Source organism: Trachypithecus francoisi, unplaced genomic scaffold, assembly GCF_009764315.1.
Source record: "Trachypithecus francoisi isolate TF-2019V2 unplaced genomic scaffold, Tfra_2.0 Lachesis_group0, whole genome shotgun sequence".
NCBI classification, from domain to species: domain Eukaryota; kingdom Metazoa; phylum Chordata; class Mammalia; order Primates; family Cercopithecidae; genus Trachypithecus; species Trachypithecus francoisi.
Genome location: NW_022681453.1, coordinates 102,763,937 through 102,770,448, shown reverse-complemented (window position 1 = coordinate 102,770,448; position 6,512 = coordinate 102,763,937). Strand labels below are relative to the sequence as shown.

The 6,512-nt window shown below is 37.9% G+C and overlaps 1 long non-coding RNA gene across 2 annotated transcripts in view; it reads right to left on the bottom strand.

Annotated features, from left to right (window-relative positions):
- Positions 1-488: 488 nt before the first annotated feature.
- The window catches only part of LOC117076885, a 30,346-nt gene continuing 24,322 nt past the window's right edge, over positions 489-6,512 (bottom strand). Inside the window, exons 3-5 of one of the 2 annotated variants that reach the window (XR_004434527.1) lie at positions 4,568-4,720; positions 2,085-2,263; positions 489-1,001 (exon numbers count right to left, since the gene is read on the bottom strand). This is a non-coding gene — a long non-coding RNA (uncharacterized LOC117076885). The remainder of the gene's footprint in view (positions 1,002-2,084; positions 2,264-4,567; positions 4,721-6,512) is intronic. The other variant, XR_004434521.1, reaches the window with a different exon arrangement.

The window sequence follows — 6,512 nt, the reverse complement described above, 5'->3', positions numbered from 1 at the left end:
CTCTAGGACTCTAGCTAATAATGTCTTCTCAGATCCAGTGTCCATCAATTCTCAGAATGTCTGGGTATTCACAGACTGGGTATCCCGGTGCTCAGTAGTCTGTGTAAATGGCTACATGTCCCTTTTAGGCAATAATTGGAAGAGTCATTAGCTTGTACACTTGCCACATTTTCATAGCATGAGTCCTTCTAAGTACCCAGCCAGCTCCTCAGCTGATGGATTACAGGGTGGTCAAGTGCCTATGTGTGGAAACCACACACAAAAAGCAAAACTTTTAATTGGGAGAACAGCTTTCATCCAATAAGTCACTCATCCTTGACTTTTTCCTGCTGGGTGCTACCCTTATCATCTGCCCTCAAAGAACACTGTATTTATCAAGCATATTTATAGCTCTATCAGGGCCAAAACTTTTTGGTTGGCATTTTGACTTTGGAGGTTGTTGAAATAATTGTGATCCTCTCCCCCTGCTCCAACTTCTGAAAGTTAAACGCATCCACTTGTACTGTATTTCAGGATTCTAGCTTTACCATGCTATCTTTAAGCTGAGTTCTGTAACAGGTTCTAATATTAACTTGGATGACCAAATATCTGGGTTTTTCCAGAACTGAGGGGTTTCCTGGGATGTGGAGCTTATGTTGCTAAAACTAGGACCACTGTCCATCCAATATAGTCTAGTTCTCCTCTGGGCTCCAGAGAAGAACAATTGACTATGCTGTTTCATTGATCCTTGTGCCTCTTTACCAGAACATTTCTCATGAACTGGGTGAAGGATGCAGCCTCTGGGTATTCTGTGGGTCGTAATTATGTGATATGTCTCTGGCCATACATAATGTATACCTTCAACATGCCTGTTTTCCTGAAGTTTTTAATTTGTATTAGTTCATTTTCACACTGCTGATAAAGACATAGCAGAGACTGGGAAGAAAAAGAGGTTTAATTGGACTTACATTTCCACATGGGCTAGGGCGGCCTCAAAATCATGGCAGGAAGTGAAAGCACTTCTTTCATGGTGGTGGCAAGAGGAAAAGAAAAAAGCAAAAGCAGAAATTCCTGATAAACCCATCAGATCTTGTGAGACTTACTCACTGTCTCAAGAATAGGATGGGAAAGACCAGCCCCCAGGTTTCAGTTACCTCCCACTTGGTCCCTCCCACAATATGTGGGAATTCTGCGAGATACAATTCAAGTTGAGAGTTGGGTGGGAACACAGCCAAACCATATCATAATTCCATCCTTTGTTGTTTGTCATGGCAATTCTGGCATTTCAATTCACTCCGTGAAATTTACCATCACTTTTCCCAGGCATTTAGGAGCCATCTTAATACTCAATTAACATCACTTCCTGGGGGCTTCACCATGATGTTAAGTCTTGTCTCTTGGAAGAGTGCTCCAAATTAAAAAAAAAAAAAAGTCCTATCAATTTTTACGTTGGCCATTCTTTTCCCTCTGCTCTCCTGCTAAAGGCGATGGCTTCCTTGCATGCCACCAAAGATGGCCCTGGCTTACACACCTGTTTCAGTTTGCTCATTACTCAGCCTCAGTTCCATATTGTTTTTTCACAGGAAACCACATAGCAATAGCCATTCAGTTTCTTATTCTTATAACCACTATATCCTACATGTCAAATAGGTAACATATCACACGGACTAGCGAACTCTGTCCTACAGGAATAGTCTCCCAATTCATCACTGCTGATAGTTTTAACAATTGGACTGCCACACTGTGCCAGCAGCTGCCTGTGCTCCATCTATTGCTAGTTCTAGTGTTCTCACTGCTGGCCAGGTGGTGAGGTGTCCAGCTCTGAAATCGCATCTGACCGCCTACTTTCTTGGGTCACTTCCAATACCAACTATTACAAGTTGAGTTCTCTGGAAGCAGATCCTGAGGTGGTATTTAACATGTAGAATGATTATTAGAGATTAATACCCATGGAAAGAAGACAAAATCAGTGGTATTGGACAGAGGAAGATGTTGAACTGCAACTGAAATCCAACAAACCCTTGATTCATCTGATGGGGAGCCTGTAATATTGTCCTGAATCAAACCAAAATGTCTGCACCATATACCACTGCTCTCTTACTCACTAGGTACGGGCAATAGTAGATGATGACGTCTCTGCAGCTGAGGCACTCCCTCCCTGAAGGACCTCACCGCTGGAGGGTGTGTGCTGCCTTCTCTCCTCAACTGTGCAATAGTCTCGTCTTGAAAAGAAATCCTGAGGTCGACCTCCTTCTCTCCCACCACCTCATTTTCTGATGTCATACTACAAGAGGAAAAGAAAGCACACACTTTTGAAGATCATTTTTCGCCCTATTACTATTTGAACCTATATTCTGAGTAAAAATATTTATAAAATTTAAATGTATCTAATCATTTTAATAGTAATAGTAATTATACATAAAATTAACACTCGCATTATAATGATATACATAAGCTGTACATAAAGAAAGGGTATTGAGGAGTTCGTGACCAGCCTGACCAATATGGCAAAACCCCGTCTCTACTAAAAACACAAAAATTAGCCAGGTGTGGTGGCCTGTGCCTGTAGTACCAGTTACTCGGGAGGCTGAGACAGGAGAATTGCTTGAACCCATGAGGTGGAGATTTGAGTGAGCCAAGATCGCGCCACCATACTCCAACCTGGGCCATACTAAAAAAAAAAAAAAAGAAAAATGGTATTGAATGAAAGCTTGGCCTTATTGAACTGGATCATAATAAAAGCATAGGATAATTAGGATGGAGTTCAGCTGCCTGTAATAGAAACCTGACAAAAAAGGCAAATGGTACAAATGGATAATTAGTTTTGTCTTTTTCATGTTAAAAGTAGTTGGAAGGTAAGTATTAACAGGATTGGAGTTGTTGCTCAAAGTCCTAGACTCATCTTTCTTCTCCACTATACTTGGCCTGCATCTTTTATCCTTATGGTTATAAGATGGTAGCTACACTATAGGTATTAAGCCTCTATATCAGAAACAAAGAAGGGAAAAGGGTAAATGGGAAAGGTGGTTGATAACTTTTTTCTTTTTATCAGGATAAAATAGCCTTCCCAGAAGCCTTACTGGGGAGACTTGTGCTTACATCTCAATGTTTAGAAATATGTCATGTGGCCACCACTACCTGCAAGGATGCCTGTAGGTATAGTTTTCTACCTGAGCTTATTGGTACCCAAAACAATGTCAGGGTTCTTTTATTAAGGAAGGGCAGAATGCAGCCAACAGTGTTTGCCATGGGGTATGTTTAATTTTTTAAATGGCTACCCACTCTCTTAATACTATTATTATTGTGAAACAGACTTTATACAGAAATTTAATATTTTTAGGATTATATATAGTATTATATACTATATTCACTTGCTTTTATTTATGGAAAGAGCCCAGTTTTAACAAATCACTTTGCCCTGAAACTATCTTACATATAGTTAGCTAATTAAAGTCACAGGCATCTGAGATAGTCCTTCCAAATTTGAAGTCGCACTTCCAGGATAAAGAAGAAAATAAATGAACTTTTTTTTGCAGTTATCTATCATAAAAGTATGAACAGCTTTTAGTCCAGATGTTTTTAAGATGTACTTTAAAATCCCCTTACCACTTAGCGTATAGCAAAAATAGATATATTATTTGACAAGAAAAAAGATAAGACCATACTCTAATATAAGATAAAAATCCTAGGAGATCAGAAATAAAATAGAAACTCAACAAGGTAGGACTAATGCCTGAGGCCAGCTGGACTGCAAGACCTGAGGCAGAAAAGAGTGGCCGGGAGGTCATTTTCTGTAGCATAATTGGGAATTAAAATGCCCCTCTTGAGATTATGGTGACTAAAATCAGTTTCTCTCTATGAAACAGCAGGCTAGAGCATGGAACTTCGTGCATGTAAGACGGATGAAAATAGCTGAGGGCAATTATTGCTTGGGGCTGCAATTTCTATCAAGCCGTCTACTTAGAGTCTCAGGAGGAAGCAGGCAGAATCTCAAAGCCAGAAGTTTAATCAAGTTGCCTGCATGCTTAGTGAATCGTCTGTAATATCCCCAGTATAACAATGGGGTAGAGGTGCTGAACATCTGTTTTTACTGGGGACTTCCAGAAGCTACTATGAAAGTAACCAGAAAACCACTGGACAGAGATAGGTGAGCCAGAGTTTCCCCACAACCCCACCCCCTCCTACAGTCATACTTTGACTTGCTTGAAACTCAATTCTATTTCCCTTTGTCTCTTTTCACTTTTCTGAATCCCACATTTTGAAAAATGCTGATGTCAGAAGTTCTAATTACCTAATGGAAGCAAATTATTATTTCTTATATTCTCCATCTTTAAAAATTTTTAATAATACAGTGTCATGTCTGCCACCATTTTCTTTTAAATACATGCCCTCCTTCCATGATACAGAATCAGCTGAAATCTGTGGTAGAGTATCAAACTATTCATTCAAGCTGAAATATAGTTTATTAAATTAGAATATTTTTAAAAGTATGTTGATAAATAGACTGTTTTCACATTTAGCAGTGAGATGCATAACTGATTTAATGTGAAAGAAGAAGGAATTAAACGAGGTAGGATTTCAACATCACCTGAGGCAGAAGATGCAGTAAATTTGCTGTAGAGAGTAACATGGCTGGTTCAGCTGAGAGAGAAACTTCTCTTTGACATGAATGCAATTCTCCAATTACTATCTTTTTCAAGGATCCAGCCTGGAAGTCCTGAAATCAACTTTCTCTGACTTCCTGAAAAAGTTTAGCATGTGCCAAATACAAATATACATATATCTTTCGGTGAAAGAAAACTATATGATTTCCTAATCCAAATACCACCGTTTTCCAACTAGACCTAACTTATTCAGCCTTATTTTTTTTTTTTTGTCTTTTCAATAACTCTGAGTCATCGTTGATACTTCCTCTGAATTACTCTGTCATGAAACAAATAATTAAGGCCTAAAATTTAAAGAATTGTTTTTAGTCAGGCAAATAGATGCTTCTATAATTTGGACACAAGAAAGGAAACCAATTTTACTTTTACTCTGGCCACCAAAATGGACTTCAGCTTAAAAGCACAGATTATTTATTTTGCTTTTTCTCCATAGCACATGTAGTCACAACATAGTAAGATAAAAGATATAATACATTATTTCATATGCATAAACATATGGTTAAATTTTGCCCAAGAGGAGTGGGAATGAAAGATAAACACACGTGCCTGTGTGGATACACATATATATTCAGGCACACTCAATAAATGTTTAGCATTTAAGAACTTTTGGTAGATGCAATACTCCAGTTCTGTTCTTTTCGGAGGAAGAGGTAGTCCTAGAAAGCACTTCAGCAGCCACTGTGTTTAGATTTGATCAGAGATGAAATAGATTTTACTGTCACTTATCCAACAGAATTGCAATGTGATCCATTGACAAGTTGGTGGAGAAAACTTGAGTTGCATTGAATGCTGTAATAGACTTTTTTCCAAGCAGTTTCAACATTGGATACATTTTTAGAGTTTATAAAGTTTATAGTGTTTGCTCTCCTTTCTCCTCATCAATCTCTCTCTCTCAGATTACTTCCCCTTTGCTTACCTGACTCCAAATTCTTTTATCACCCTCCCCAACTCATGAGAATTATACCATATTCTATTGTTTTAAAGCAGAGTGCATAAACTGTTGGCTCCATTTCTTAGATATTTTGCCTAGTGCAACCATTATCAATACTTAAATCTACATTTGCAGCTTTTCTCAGAAGCAATTTGAAACTGTAGCACTGTTAAATTTGCCTTTCGGCATGACAGTAATTGGGTAAGGGCTGAATAGAAGTTACCCCTCTAGAAAGGTTAGATGGTCCCCAGTTCTCAGAAGTTTTTCCAGCCTCTTTTGTATTATGCTTGGATTTAGGTTGTTTCTCTCATTTACATTAACAGCATGGCCCTGTAAGCTTTCAAGTTTGTGACCCCTATTATATAACTTTCTCTCTCAACTGTCAACTAAGCCCAATTAACATGTTTATTGATAAGACAATATCTCCCACTGGTACATGTTAATAAGAAATTCATGTTAGCCTTCAACACTTAAACTTTTCAAAAATCTTGGTTTTAAAAAAGAAAGTGGTTAAGGGAGTATCTGTTTATGTAATGATTATCTCTAGACAGAGTCTATTCTGAAAAACGCATAAACATGGAATGCCAATCCTAATGTCACCATTTAGCTATGTCTTCATATCACACCTTTTTGAATTTTTATATCCACACCTGTAAATATAAGAAAATCAGATCCCCAAACCTCTTTTCCCTACTTCACTACCTCTATTTCCACCATGATTTCTTCTTTATCTCATACTTTTTAAAACTCAGATATGTTTTTTTAAAACTCAGATATGTTATTTCCTTCTGGAGGACATGTCCAGTCTCCTACTTACTTAGACAGAGCTCTTCTATAATTGCAAACGTTTTATGCATGTAGGTATTATAACCACTATCACACTGAGTTATGATTTTTCTGTTTTCATATATAATGGGGATGGATTTCACTCAATAAAA